Source organism: Dysidea avara, chromosome 3, assembly GCF_963678975.1.
Source record: "Dysidea avara chromosome 3, odDysAvar1.4, whole genome shotgun sequence".
NCBI lineage: Eukaryota > Metazoa > Porifera > Demospongiae > Dictyoceratida > Dysideidae > Dysidea > Dysidea avara.
In genome coordinates this window covers 14,215,699-14,232,460 of record NC_089274.1, presented here as the reverse complement: position 1 = coordinate 14,232,460, position 16,762 = coordinate 14,215,699, and the positions used below count along the sequence as shown (strand labels likewise).

Sequence of the window (16,762 nt, the reverse complement as noted above, 5' to 3'; positions counted from 1 at the left end):
CATATAGCTACTCCTGGCCATCATATGACTTCTTATCTATAGATCTGGAAGCAGTAGGTACAGTCTTCAAGTAACTCAGTATCAGTTAACTAGAATACTTTGTGAATCTCAGTCAGTTTTCATCAGTATTAATTAATTTTGATATGTAAAATGTTTATGGAGCTAACTTTTGACTTAGCTAGTCTATATTAGACCTATTGTGCCAGCCATAATTAATTAATGGATGGTTAGAATAATTGGAAGTTGTCGGGCACATTACAAAAATAATCAGACAACTTGATTGGAGATATCAGTATATACATGTATGCTTACAGCTACGTAGCTGTTTTTGATTGATGCATTTCTTCAATGACAGTTGAAACATCCTAAAATTGTTATCTTTAGTTGATATCATATACATGCAGTATATAAATAAACACACATAAACAGCAAGAATTATATGTAAGAACAATAGGTCTCATGTTTGGGAATAATGGGTAATAACTTTAAGAAATCCGAAATCCTGAAAAGAATACCGAATAGGCAAATTTGAAAGCATAATAGACTCAGGTCTAGTCTATATACAGGCTAGCTAAAGTCTATCAATTCACAGGTCATCGATGTACATTCCTGGTGGGATAGTTACCAAAACATTCTTGACTGTTTTATTAGAGTACGCAGGTGACTGCCTATTAGAGAATGTTCCGATTGTTTTAGGGGAAGGGTACAAACAATATATGCTGCAAAGAAACATTGTGCTTTAAAATCCAACCTATCCAACGATGACCTTTATCAGACATTATTCCCATTTCTGCGAATTCTACACTTAGTCACTAACCCACAAAAAAAAGTGGAGACTTTTACTGAAATTGTGGACCTTTTTTCAAGAGAGGGGTTCTACCCCCCTGTCTATGGGCCTAAGTCCATGCACATGTTATTTTTTTATCAAAATGATACTAACTCTTGAAAACAATTCAGCAACTATGCGTTTCCTACAAAATGGAATCTCACCCAAAAAAAAACTATAACATCTTGCAAAAAATTATATGGCAGTACAGTAACTAGTTATTATTATGGGACAAATACTTTTAGTGCCAATCTTATAACAGAATTTGAACAAAATAGTATATTTACAAGTGACTACCACATTGATAAGAGATCAGTGTTTCGTTCTCTCAGCACATTAGATTTCCTGTACAGTGTTCTCCCTTGTACCACCTTGAAACCACTTGCAGTAAACAGTCTTCTATAGGGAAACTGATCCTTCAGATTTGCCTTGAGTATCTTCAGATTGAGCCTTGCACCTTCTTCACTATGTATTGGTTCGACCATGTACACATGGAGAGTTATTAGCTTCTTAGAGTTTGTCACAAGAGCATCAATTCCTTCAGCAGTAATTGACTTCACAAATAATACCACATGAGTCAGTTCCCCATGAGCTGACACAGCATTCATTAGAGTTTCAGTCATCCTACTGAACTCTGTCTCAATGCATAACTGCTGCAAACCTTGACTGCATATGTTCACAGATGTAAAGGACATCTCTTTTCTACAACAATACTTCAACAACTTTAGCTCTTTACCACTTGAAAGGATATCTTCAACTGGAAAATTGGTTTCACAATCATCTACCTTAAAGTAAGTCAGTGACCTGAAATGCGACAGGACTTCTACAGACGGATTATCAGACATTTCACATAGAAAACAACCAGACACCTCTAAAACTTTTAGGTACGCACATTTTTGAAACTGCTTAATCAGTAGCTCCTGGTATGAATGCTCTTCCTTATTAGGCAGCAAAATACTAAGGTCTGCTGCTAGATGTGTTAGCTTTACACAGCCTAGTATTTCCCACAACTCCAAAACCCAAACACAGTGCATATACGTGTGATCCTCAATATCATGCATGTACACTATGTTCAGTCCTTGCAATTTACAATGATTGGCAACGCTGCGTAGCCCATGTAAGCTCTTCAAACAATGATGGTTATCTTTTAGGTTAAGACGCTGAAGGTTTGGGCATGCAATAGCTAGTTGCTCCAAGTGTCCAGAGTAAAGTTGACCAAAATTAGAGGCATCAAAATGAGTTACAACACTCAAGCTCTCAACATTACAATTTAAAAGAGTGACATCAAAGTACATATACTTGTTTAGAAATGCTTTATGTATATTCTTCCCATTATGGACACAATCTGTTAGTAGTAACAGACCTTTATTTAACCCTAACATCCCAAAGTTACTGGCTTTCGTAAAAGAAAGCATAGCATCTTGACCAAATTGTAACTGATACTCTGGAAGAGCAGGAATTAAATTGAGAGGAACTTTCAAATAATCATACAACTTGAAGCAAGCAGTACAACCTACTGGTACTTGTCGATTCAATGTTTTCCAGTGCTCTAGAATGGTTAGCATCAAATATGCAGTAACTTTTGTAACAACATTCAATTTTGGAGGCTTAAAACGTGCAGCTACCCAATTTTGCAACCAGTCATAATCAATCACCTTTGTGTGAACAGTAAGCTCTTCTAAATGTACAACAAATGGCAGTATAGGCTCCAGCCCATACCTAGCACAGTGAAATTCAAATTTCTGTATTCTTAACATCCGACTCATAGCCTTGCCCAGCTGATCAGTGTACAGATAAGTTCCCAGGCTAACCTGCGTCACGTAGCGGCAACTTCTCAGCATGGACACCAACTTGGTTGGTGTCACGTGATCCGGGAAACACAAAACTTTAACGTGGTCTCCACACACTTTCAGTACAGCACTGACTAATCGTTCTTCGCGGTTATCATAATGAGGCCACTCGAATTTAGTCCACAATGATGGTGTTTCGCTGACACTCCTTATTCTTTGTGATACGTAGCGAAGTCTTGCCTTGTCACGCGCAGTTGGTAAAAATGAAAATATATAAACTAACAACTCAGCAGGAAGGGTCAAGAAAACATTTGAAGATACTTTGCCATCACTGCATTCCATCATAGACCATAGTCTCGCGCAGCCAGACCACTATTTCTCCCCACGGCGTTTATCGATTAGAGATTATAAGCGCCTGCTCGAAATAGGTGTTGATAATGTACCCTTAAAATTTAAATAAAAAAGAACCAGCATGCAATGGCGAATTCTTACGTGTGCTTGTTAACGCCTTTTCGAGCGGCGTAATCGACACCTCACATTCCTACCGGGTGCTGTCACAACTGGCCTATTGGAAGTGTACCAGACCCTATTTCGAGCAGGCGCTTATAATCTCTAATCGATAAGCGCCGTGGGGAGAAATAGTGGTCTGGCTGCGCGAGACTACATAGACCACGCTGCCAGCACACGTGACCTACTTGTGCGCCCCTGCTGCCCCATTCATTCAGTACCAAAAAGCTCTGTGCATTTGTACACAAAACATCCTAATAATTATTATAGCACACCGTCATAATAGCCGGTCTGATTTTGTTTGTATTCTGCCATTGTCTTTAACCTTGTATCCAACCTAAGTTATTATTTGTAAACCTCATAAATGAGTATATAGCTAATAGCTAGCTATATTCAGTCATTGATTTTAGCATGATCTTGAAATTATCTACGGAGCAATCACAAAGGGGTAATTTGTTCCATTTGCTAGGGAAGAAACTAAACTTGTAGGGGTTCACAGTGATTGAAGGCATTACAAATTTTATAGTTTCCACGAGTCACTCTAGGTGCTAGTGTGATGTAGCTAATTATCTGGTAAAGGTAATTCAACAATCAGCAATCTTGAAAACATAATGAAGCGTATTTCCTCATGCTGTCTGCTGATAGATTGCCAGTTAAGTGAATTGATCATGGTTGACACGCTGCTTGTTCGGCGGTAGTCTGACCGGCATCACAAAACGCGGCAGCATGTCTTTGGATGGCTTCCAATTTATGGGTGTATAGAAAGCTGTTAACTACTTTAATTTGTCAGTAAAGGATGCAATCACAAAGTCATGCCAATGTAAAAACACATAGCTAGAAAAACCAAAACCAAATGACAGCACTACATTAAGTAATTTTTATTCCAAAAATGTGCAGCCTCAGTTTGAGGATTAACGCACATATGAAACATGTATACAATATGTTTTATATTATGGGATTACTGATTGGTAGGGGAAAGTAATAGTAGTTTAATTCAGTTGGTGCTCAAAAATTTGCAATATTATTATCAATCAACACTTTACAGTGACCAGCACTGAAGGTCTGACAGCAACATGTGCTGCAGCCTTATGATTACCTAACCTAATTTCAAGGACTTAGACTTAATGATTTGACTTAGTGACTGATAAGGTGTAACAGAGAAGGGGCCAAAGTAAGGAAATAAATCCCTCCAACCCCAGGATTCGAACTGCAGGTCACCCAATGTCTAACTTTGGGTGGCTTGCAGTGGGTGACCTGCAGTTTGAATCCAGGGCATTCTTCCCTAGATCAAAATTGTTGTTGTTGGATTAGGTCAGGTGGGAGTGAATCCCACAGTCTTATTGATCTAGGGAAGAATGAGATACTGTGCTGATTGGTCCTTGCATAGATATGATGAAATCTTTGGTTATGTCCTCTGGTATTAGAAGTGACAGGGATTAAATCAACAGGAGATATATCAATGAGATTATGAACAATTTTGTAGAGGAGGGTGATACTGGATACTCGTCTGCAGTGTTCTAAACTAGGAATGTTAAGGTCAATGAGCATGTTGGTTATGCTGCTGAAACACAAGAAATCAGCCATAATGAATCTGGCAGATTGCCTCTGAACTCATTCAAGCTTATCAATGTCTCTTCTGATGTGAGGGGACCAGACAGAGTTGGCGTATTATAAAATTGGTCTTGTCATGGCATTATAACATTTCAATTTAATTTGAGTTGGGCAGGACTTAAGATTTCTCTGTAGGAATGCTTTGACTGATAGAGCCTTGGATGTGATGTTAGTAATGTGTGCGTGGACCATGACAAATCATTGGTGATTGTAACTCCTAATTATAAATATTTAGTAGATGAACTTCTGTGATAGAGATGTCATTAATGGTGTAGTTGTAGGTAATCGGATTGTGTTTACGGGTGATTCTCATGCATACACTTTTATCAGGATTAAAAAACATACCAGATCTAGTGCCCCAATGTGATAAGAAGTTAAGATCGTTTTTGGAGTGATAAACAGTCAGATGTAGAGTGAATAACAGTGTAAAGTATGGTATCGTCAGCATACAGACCAATGTTGGCATTGACTGATAATGGTAGGTCATTAATATAACATAAAAATAATAGAGGGGCTAAAATTGTTCTTTGGGGGACACCAGAGTTAACTGTGTGTGACTTACTGGTTGAACCATCAAGAATTACTTGTTGATGCCTACCAATGAGGAAGTTTTGGAGCCATGTTAGTAGTTCCCCTCTAATACCATAGTAGGATAATTTGTTACATAAATGGTGATGGGGGACTTTATCAAATGCCTTAGATATATCTGGAAAGATGATATCAGTTTGAAAGCCAGAGTCAAGAGATTTAGAGATGTTATTTATGGTTGTGATTCGCATGATCTTCTAGGTTGGAACCCATGTTGTTGGTCGCAGAGAATATTTATTGATTCTAGGTGGGAGAAGAGATGAGTGTGAAATAGGTGCTCCATGATCTAGTAGCTTATACTGGTTAGCGATATTGGTCTGTAATTGGATGCAAGTGTTTGTCTAGCATAAGTAAAGGAAATAGGCTGTATATCAGGATAAGGGCTTTCATCTGGTGTGAGAGTAAACTGGGTGTCTTCGGTGGTAAACACTGAGCTAAAGTAATCGTTGAGGATATTAGCTTTGTGGGTGGAATCAGTGATGGTATGACCATTATGTGACAGTGGGGGTATTCCAACGTGATCCAATTTTTGCCTTTTGATATATGACCATTAATTAGCTGTGCGGCGCCTGCACATATTTATTGCAATGCATCAAAATTACTATGTAGTAGACAACTTTTACCCTTTAGTAAAACAAAACATCTCTATTATATACTTGTCAGGAGTATTACATTAAAGTTGTTATCCCATATGACTGTTGTACATTCTCAAAGTGTCTCTTCATATGTTCCATGACCATGCATTTTAGGTACCTTATAGATGCTAACATGCACCCCATTTCTTTATCATCCTGGTTAGTACTGTATATTATGGATAATGGATGTTTGCACTTTCAAAATATTGACCAGAAATCACCCTCACAATACCCTTGTGGCGCCTTGGCAGTATTGGTTGGGTATAACCCAAAATATAATGTGTGCCTTCAGAAATGTTTCCAATACCGTACGCAAGGAAATTTTGACGTAAGAAAAATTTGACGAATTCAGACTTCGGCAGATTTGACGAATAAAATGTTGACGAAAATCAAGAAATTGTAGGGAAAACCTGTACTTTTAAGGGCGCTTATAAACATTTGACAAATTTAAATTTGACGAATTAAACTGATTCATCAAATTCGTCAAAGTTTTTTGACGTCAAAATTTCCTTGCGTATGGTAGATTGCTACAAAATTATCACTGTGTGACAGACAAGGAGAACTAGCAACTGCTGACAATAGTAATAATGCTCTTTTAAATATTTAACACCTAGGCGAAAAGCATGATTATTCATGCTCACTGGTTTTTGTAAAACTAATTATAGTAACTAGTAAAACCAGTCTTACTGGTTCTAGATCTTGTGTGTATAAATACAATGCTGCATTTTGTTAAATCAGTTGATGAGAAATTCAAAAATACTTGAACGTGAGTGTTAGTAGTGGCCAAACTATCACATTTAGTGACAGGAGTGTTTTTTGGATACATCTCTGCAAGGAAGGCAGAGAGACCCACGTGAGGTTCCTAAGTATTAAATTTGTGAGTGCTACAAAGAGATAGATAGCTAACTGTATTCTATGACAATGTGTTCTGGTTGAGAGTATTCAGTTTATGGACAAACCATGAGTGAGACAGACCAAGCCAGTAAGATCAGCGAAGAACCTAGCCTGGCCCAGCTGCTAAAGGTTTTGTTAACAATTAACCCATAAAGAGGAGAAATGCTGGGAAAAGGTGCACCAGGAACAAGAATTAGCTCAGCGCCAGGAAGAGAGGAAAGTACAAATAAACTTGATGAAAGCCCTACTAGAAGGGGTAACCTCTAGCCCTATTCCCAGACAATCACAGCCTAACATCTATTTTAGGAAGTTAACAGAAGCAGATGACATAGAGGCATACCTTACTACCTTTGAATGACTTGTAACTTCAGAAAAGCTTGAACAGCAGCACTGATTGGGCATTTAAACTAGCACCATATTTGACTGGCAAAGCACAGCAAGCTTATGCAGCTCTAAGCAGTGAAGAAGCAGCCAATTATACCAAGCTCAAAGAAGCAATCCTTTATAAGTACTATAGAGAGCTATCGCCAACAGTTCAGAACAACTTTTAAAAAGCACAGTGAATCATATCAAGAACTAGTGATAAGGCTGGGTCATATAGTAAAGAAGTGGCTAAAAGACTGCATAACAGTAGAGGCAATCCAAGACCAGGTAATCCTAGAACAGCTTTTGAATATCCTCCCTAAAGATATGTTAAAGAAAGAAAGCCAAAATCCAGCCTAGAGACTAGTATGTTAGCAGATAACTATGTGCAAGCCAGAAGAGGCATTACAGCAGTGCCACAAGCCCCCTTTAAAAGGAATATTCCAGTGAAGTGCTTTACATGTGGGAATTAAGCTTGGACATGTTAAGAAGGACTGCTTAAAGAGGTGCCATCTAACAGCTGTTCTGACTGATGTATCATTGGAACAGTTAAGAAATCTACAGAAAGCTGACCCTACACTAGAGAAGATTTGGAAAAGTATGAAAAACAGCTTTGATGGGATGAGCCAACAATTCTTTGAGAAAGATGTGTTGCTGTACAGAAAGTGGGTGCCACCACAGAAGAATCCTAATGAGATGGAAATTGAACAGTCGGTACTTCCAGAAGAATGTCGTCCAGGAGTACTACAATTGGCTCATACCATCCCCTTAGCTGGTCATCTGGGTAAAGACAAGACAGCACAGCAAATATTACATTGGTTCTACTGGCTGTCAATTTACAAAGATGTAGCAGAATACTGCTGCCAGTGTGAAATTTGTCTAAAATCATCCCCGACATCCCGTCATCATGGCCAACAAGCTACCTTTGCCAATTTTGTCTGAACCATTCCAACGTATTGCAATGGATATCATTGGACCGTTACCTCGCAGTCGCTCGGATAAGAGGTATATGCTAGTGATTCAATTGTGACTATGCCACCAGATACCCAGAGGCCATACCACTGCATTCAACTGATGCATCTCACGTTGCAGAAGCACTGATTGGTGTGTTTTCAAGAGTGGGAATACTTGGTGAAATACTTACTGATCAAGGTAGTAACTTTACATCACAGCTCTTTAACAGAATTGTACCGAATGCTACATGTCCACCCAATCAGGACTACCCCTTACATCCACAAACAGATGGCCTGGTAGAAAGATTTCACCAGACCTTAGGTACACCATTATTTGGAAAGCAGTTAACAACATCCTAACAGAATGACCTTAGTGATTTGATAACAGAATTCAAGGATGTGTTTAGTTCCAAACCAGAACACCATATCCAGACTAGTGATGTAAAGCCTACCACCATACAGAGTGCCACAAGCTTTCCAGGCGATGGTTAAACAAGAGCTCAAGGAAATGTTGGATCAAGGAATGATGAACCATCAGTGAGTGAATGGCTGCACCAATTGTCCCTATAGCCAAAAAGGATGGGTCCCTTAGACTCTGTGTAGATTATTGGCGTTTGAATGCCATTTCACAAACTAACGCATATCCTATGCCTAGAGTCGATGATCTGATTGACCAGCTAGGTCAAGCACAATTTTTGTCAATGCTTGATCTTACTAGGGGATACTGGCAGGTGCCAATGGGAAAAGCTTCATGCAATAAGACTGCTTTTGTTACTCCTGCTGGGCAGTTTCAATTTACAGTTATGCCCTTTGGACTCAATGGTGCACCATCAACATTTCAACAAATGATGGATTTACTCACTAAGGATACACAAGACTTTGCCACTGCTTACTCATCATTTTAAGTGACACATGGGAGAATCATCTGCAGCATCTCACAATAATCCTGCAACAGCTCCGTAAAGCCAACCTCACAGTAAAACCACAAAAGTGCCAACTTGGCATGACTGAGTGTGTCTATCTGGGCCACATAGTGGGCAGAGGAGTGGTGCGACCAGAGCTATCTAAAGTGGAGGCAGTACAAGCTCTTAGTCAACCTATCACTAAGAAGCAAGCAAGTAAGAGCATTTCTGGGGATAACTGGTTACTATAGAAAATTTATCCCAAATTATTCAACACTGGCAGCACCCCTCACAGATCTAACGAAGAAGAACCGACCTACAAAAGTTACTTGGACATCAGAGTGTGGCTCTGCATTTCATGAACTGAAGACTCACTTATGTACCTCTCCGGTGCTCAATGGTCCTAATTTCAGCAAGCCATTCATATTACAAACTGACGCTTCAGATTAGGCATGAGGCTATTATGCTCCAAAAATTGAGCATTATGCTTTTGAGCAGTGCTCAAAAAATCACCTATTATGCTTTTGAGAATTGCCCATTATTCCCAAAATTATGCCACCACAATTGGCTAATAATGCCAGTTTATTGCTGTATCAGACTATTTTCATTGATGTTTAAGCTTCAAATAGTCTTGAATTCTTTAGATGGTTGCTGAATTAGAGTATTTGACTTTAATATGACTGCTTTATTAGAGTAAATAATATTCAGTGACTGTTCTATTAGAGATTCTGACTGCTCTATTAGAGTATCTCGATCTTTTTTAACGGAATTGTGCATTCTGCAGATTTTCTTACTGTTAAAGCTTTATAATCACCTCAAAATGCTAGCATAATTCCTGATTTCCACACATACCTATTATGCCCGAAATTATGCTGGCATAATCGCCGCATCTCTACTTCAGATCCAGGTGTTGGTGCAGTGCTCAGCCAGTATTCAACAGACAGTCAAATCCATCCAGTTGCATACTTTAGTAAGAAGCTACTCCCACGGGAAGAAAGATACTCCACCATAGAGAAAGAATGCTTTGCAATAAAACTGGGAATTGGAGCATTCCATTTCTAGATCTATCTCATGGGGCGCACATTCACTGTACAAACTGACCATCGTTCCTTAGTCTGGTTGGACAGACTGAAGGATACCAACTCACGGCTGACCAGATGGAGCCTCAGTTTACAGCAGTACCAGTTCACAGTTACACACCATCCTGGCATAAGTAATGGTAATGCAGATGCCCTCTCACGATGCTGTCAAACAAGTTTGACTGGAGAAGGGGAAAGATGTGACAGACAAGGAGAACTAGCAACTGCTGACAACAGTAATAATGCTCTTTTAAATATTTAACACCTAGGAAAGCATGATTATTCATGCTCACTGATTTTTGTAAAACTAATTATAGTAACTAGTAAAACCAGTTTTACTGGTTCTAGATCTTGTGTGTATAAATACAGTGCTGTATTTTGTTAAATCAGTTGATGAGAAATTCAAAAATACTTGAACTTGAGTGTTAGTATATGTGACTGGATTTGACAAAACCAGGCTTCCACACACATCCATTACTTCAACTTTAACTGCTTGTAACTTGACCTCTCAGTAGGGTATTGACCTACAATTTTCACAAATGTCTTTCACTGCATTAAATAATAACAGGTCAAATTTTGAAAGTGATAGCTTACTCCTACACTGAGTTGTGGTCCTTTAAAGTCGCAAATCTGGATGTGTGTGGAAGCCTGGTTTTGTCAAATCCGGTCACATATAGTGGCCAATCTATCACAATTGGTCATGTAGAATTTTCTCTGACCAATACTTTCAGACAAACATAGCATGATAGGGTTAGGGTAAGGTTATGGCTGGGCCTGATTTGTCTCTGTTCATGCAATGTCACTTTATACCTTTTTGGATTACTGGACCAAAAAATAGTGCAAGGCTTATTGTTGTTGTTTTTTTTAAACATATGTCTATAATAAGAATTCCCATGTCAAGTAGGTCCAAAAATAGCTTTCTTACACTCATTAATAGAACTACATTAGTTATAAGTCCCTCAATTTAATGAACTGATGTGCAGTACAGTGCAGAAGCACCAGTGAAATCAACATATAATTATAGTCTCAATCAGGAGCTTATATCATTAGCTGCCAAAGTTGTTTGCCACCTTCAGCAGCTCATAAGCTCCTGACCATGTCATAATAGCCTAATTCATAATGTCTACTCACATGACTTTCTTGTCGAGTCATTTCAGAGCAGATAAACTATAAGGGTCTGGTGGATTTTCATTAGATAAGTCATTTCCTCTACCCAATGATCAAAAAGCAGTTGGGTCATATGGGACTATCTAATATCCACTTTGACACCTCAGATCAAAGGAAACCATAAAACTATATTCATGTATTGCCCTGAGTACAGGGCAATATCATGATACCGCCCTGTGGTTAGGGCAATATCATGATATAGCCTGACCACAACTGTCTTTGATGCTGATGCATTGGTTCCCTTCTATATAGAGCTGCTTAAAATTTTGCATTGTGGAGCTGCTTAAAGTTTTGCATTGTGGGTTTGAGTTTAACATGTTGGTTTAGTTAGGGTAGGCATTATTTTGAAGGAAAAAGAATTGCGTGAGTCAGCATTTCATAGTTCAGTTACTAGTCCTCACTAAATAGTGTGGAGATTGTTTTTCTACACTGCACATTTCAACTGCATGAAGAAGATGCCTCAGACATTCCCAACCTATACGCCTAAGTATTTATTTTAGCACCCTAGGTTACTTTAGTCATCCACAAAGTAGTTATTTGGTTTAAAATGGTATCACCAACCAGTGAAACCCACAATCATTTCTTTTTGTGCCCTCAATGTAAACCCACAATCAATGTTTGCAAACCTCTGTATAAAAGTGATGTGGCAAATGCAGATTTGTCTTCATTCACCTATATCAGGTGAACATACCAGAGTAGTATATAATAAAAAGTACAAACAAAAAATAGAATTTTCAACTGGAGTAGGGACCATAGCACATCGTCATCGATAAAAAGTGCTGAAACAAGCTGGAGTTGTGATTGATATTAAATACAGTATAACAATAAGAAGTGTTATATCCCTACTGTGCTCAAGATACCATAATGGAAATGCACAGTAGGGATATATATAACACTTCTTATTGTTCTACTGTGATTTATGCACCTATCAAAATTATTCTTCACCTCCCCCTCCCAGGCGTAATAGGAGATATGGTGGGGATTTGATTTTTTGAAAATCAAATTCTCCACCCATTGCGGAATGACCAGTGGTCAAATCTCCACATGTGACCGGATTTGCAAAAAGGTACCCTTTTCAGACACAAAATTTGACCCATATTCTGAACTTTGAAGCATCATAACGTTTTAATCATAGCATACCATTACCTGAACTTTTTCATGAGTGTAGCTATGGTATCTGGCTGCAATTTGATACCAAGTGCAAGTTAATCAGTGTAAGGATTCAAATGTTACATCATTTTGTTTGCTGGTATGTAAAATGTGCGGAAAAGGTACCTTTTTGCAAATCCGGTCACATATATTATGGCTGCAGTGCACTTTAGGAAACAGGTTAGTTATTATGTAGCTTGCTAGTTAAACAAGCACCTAGAATTCGAATGGTCAAATGCCCCACTAATGGGGCAGAATTTCAGATCAAATCGGGCCAAAATCCCTCACTAATCCCGGGAAGGGGTAGTGGGGATTAATATTGATAGGTGCATTAATGTCATAGACTACTTCAACTTGCTTGTTTCAGTATTTTTTATCGATGTGCTATGGTCCCTACTCTAGTTGAAAATTCTAATTTTTTATGTACTTGTTTGTTGACTTGTTTTGTAAATAATTATTAGGACTGGTGAACCTACGCATACCGCATCTGAAATGGTGCCGCACACCCCAGCTATATCAATTATCATCTGAAAATTGAAGTATCCATTACCCTTCATTGTCAACTATGTTTAACTCGTTACACAGTAGTACGAATCAAGAACTGTTTGAAAAGCACCTCTAGTTGCAATCAAAATAGCTACTATGAAAAATACGGATGATTTCCATTATGAAGGGAAGCCATCACGTGCTACTGCCAAATCAACACTTTTCGCTGTCAGCAAAGATGAATGGGACACAAAGGAGGATACTGGTAAGTCCATGAAGAATGCATTGTACATACTGCGGTATGCTGCACCTGTCAGGCCGAAGCGATGTTGAACAGTGAAAAAATCAAGCCCGTAACCTTAGCAGTTATTGAGTTACACTTGTCTGAAGGCATCAGTCAGTCAGTTACTTACTTACTCAGTCAGTCAGTAGAAAATTCCGTTAAATGATTTTTTTTTAAATTCCGTAGCAACTTTTTGAAGGCGTTTCGGCTCAATCTGAAAGCTTCTTTGGGCCTAGTTTTACCTAACCAATAGTGCTTCATTGTCGTCTGGGAAAACTGAGGATGGTTTTTGGGTGATGTTATTTTGTGGGCCACACCACTCCTTTGTGGTCCCTACTAATGATATACAATGGCCACTTGGGATTTGCCTGATATATATGCCTACGCCCTTGGGCCTGCGGCCCTTGGGCTTGGGCGCATATATCAGGCAAATCCCTCATGGCCATGGTATCGTATAGTCTAAATATTTCGAGGTTGAGCAATGTTGCTAAAATAAAATTTTTGGGGATTTGCAAACATTCCCAAAACGTATTAGACTATATGGAGGTCTAAATATTTCGAGGGTAAAATGTTCGCTGAGAATATCCAAAACCGTGAAATCAGCAAAAATTTTCCTGCTCGAAATATTTAGGCTATACGGTTTATACAAGCCATACACATCAAAGTACCCTCAAATCTTTCACTTAATTAGCAGTTATATCACAACAGTATAGAACATCTTATAATTACATATTATAATTTTATATTTGTCCTCCTTGTCACCTGACTCTTGTCAACAACTACGTAGGTAGGACTTGAAGATACTGTATACTACTGTGATATAACTAATGAACTTATATTTGTTATAGCTATAATATATTTAGGTGTACTAGCTGTTGTGCAATTTTTATGTACAGCCCAGTAAGAAATGTTTAATTTTTAATTACCATTGACTTGAAAGAAGTTTTTTTTTACAAATGGTAAATACGGCAAATACGTAAAATGCATATAGGTAATACAGCATCAGCAATTTTTGCCATGCATGTACAACACTGAAGTACCTACAAGTTCTGTAACTTGGAGAGAAGCCACGCACTTATATCACAGATTAGTCGTTGAGACTTCCCCATTGGCTACTCCTCTGTTATAATCCTGCTCTGACATTTGATATATTGTTGCTAATTTTCTACTTACAGCCATAGGAATAAAATGTCCACTAGTATAACTGCAGATGACCTCCCTTGTTTATTCTATGATCCCTACTCAAATATAAGATTTCCTTACACTTGTTTGTTAACTTTTCCTGTAGCATAATTTATGACTGGTGAACCAACGCATACTGTATCGTATCAAAGAAAAGAAGTCAGTGGCAGATCCAAAGTGGGGCACATACCCCCCCTTAAAATACAATATTGAGATACTCTAATAAAGCAGCCAGTCAAATACTCTAATAGAACAGTCACCACACATAACACTATTGAGAATCCTCCATAGTTTCTGCAGCAACTTATCCTGTTAAGAATATTTTGCAAATGAAATACACATGGTCTTGTGTATGCCATGATCATCCTTTAGGTCCATACTGTTAGATATTTGTACATGAAACCACTCGACATCAAAAATGTTAGTCCTGAAGCATATATGAAATAGCTTTATTGCTTCGTTTTCAGCTTTGTTCTACCTGTTATACAGCATTAATATGAACAAAGAAGTACAAGAAGCTATTCTGAAATCAATACAACCATACAAAAGTTGTGTGATTCAACATGTAACTGCATGCCCGGATGCAAACAGCAATTCTGCTTCATTTTCAGTATGTTCTACCCATTATACAGCATAACAAGGCCTCTGCAATCAATCCAGGCACCATTACAGATGATTCTTGTGAGTGAAGCCACATTACCATGAATCTGCATCTAGTACTGTATGATATATATAGACAACACAGCTAATTTATTGCAAGCTGTAGTGTTAATTAACCCTGCACACTTTCAACTTTAATGTAGCATCGTTATAGTATAATATATCCACCCCAAAAACACCTTCGCTGTAAAAAAGGCGTGCCCAAGAAACTACAAGTACCTGGAACCCAATGTAAAAAAGAAAAAGAAAAAACAGCTCAGCTGAAGTGAAAAGTAACTGGTAACTTAAAGAGCTGATATCTGAAGCGGCCAAGAATACAATTACTAAAGTTTAATCCATGCAAGAACACCTTGGCTATAATACAGGTGTGTACATGAAAGTAACTGGCAACTGAAATGGCTGATATCTGAAGTGGCCAAGAATGAATGGTCATATACAACTAATTCAAAAATTTAACACTGAACCTTTATAATTCAGCTGTGTTCTATATTCACTCTTGCTGCATCGTAAAGTAATTTCTTTTAACTCTAATTGGCTGGTAATTTGGCTGCCTTTTTTAATAGTCAGTATAATAGAGCAAAAAAAGGCGGCCAAATTACCAGCCAATTAGAGTTAAAAGAAATTACTTTATGATGCAGCAAGAGTGAATATAAAACACAGCTGAATTATAAAGGTTCAGTGTTAAATTTTTGAATTAGTTGTATATGACCATTCATTCTTGGCCACTTCAGATATCAGCCATTTCAGTTGCCAGTTACTTTCATGTACACACCTGTATTATAGCCAAGGTGTTCTTGCATGGATTAAACTTTAGTAATTGTATTCTTGGCCTCTTCAGATATCAGCTCTTTAAGTTACCAGTTACTTTTCACTTCAGCTGAGCTGTTTTTTCTTTTTCTTTTTTACATTGGGTTCCAGGTACTTGTAGTTTCTTGGGCGCACCTTTTTTACAGCGAAGGTGTTTTTGGGGTGGATATCACTCATTTTTGTCAGTGATAGACTCTACATTTGGTTTAAAAGGTAATTTTTTGGAAATGAGCAATTAACATTAATGCAGAATATTATCTTGGAGAGTCAGTAAAATCCAAACATAATAATGATTGTTTCATAACACTGTAAATTCGGAAGTATGAATTTACGGTGTAGTATGACTGTTCTATTAGAGTAAATCTATCTTTACTGCCTGCATGTGACGAATATATCTCATATCTGTGCATGTTAAATGCTTCAGACACCTAATTAAACTTGCAAGTGTCTAACTAGTTCACAGTTGCTACACAGCTAAATAAATACATTTGTAATTGTTATCATCATAATCATTTATCATGTTATAACCATTTTTTAATATTTTGGTCACAACTTCAGGATTAGAGCAGCAGAGAAAGGAATAGAGGACTCAACCATCAAGACTTGTATATGGGAGATGGAACAGTATTGCGATGGACAATGCCGGTACTAACCCCTCAAGGGTGTTGCAGTACAGTATAGATGCAAGACCAGAGCCTCGATCGTCACCTTTTGACTATGGTCACAACTTCAGGATTGGAGCAGCAGAGAAAGGAATGGAGGACTCAATCATCAAGACTCTGGGAGATGGAATAGTATTGCCATGGACAATGCCAGCACTAACCCCTCAAGGATGTCACAGTGCAGTATCGATACAACCACTCCAACCAGTGCATAAGAC

The 16,762-nt window shown here is 38.2% G+C and overlaps 1 protein-coding gene across 1 annotated transcript in view; it reads right to left on the bottom strand.

Annotated features, from left to right (window-relative positions):
- LOC136249509 (guanine nucleotide-binding protein G(s) subunit alpha-like) overlaps positions 1–16,762 on the bottom strand; it is a 53,218-nt gene that overhangs the window by 35,919 nt on the left and 537 nt on the right. The gene's annotated exons all lie outside the window — the stretch shown is intronic.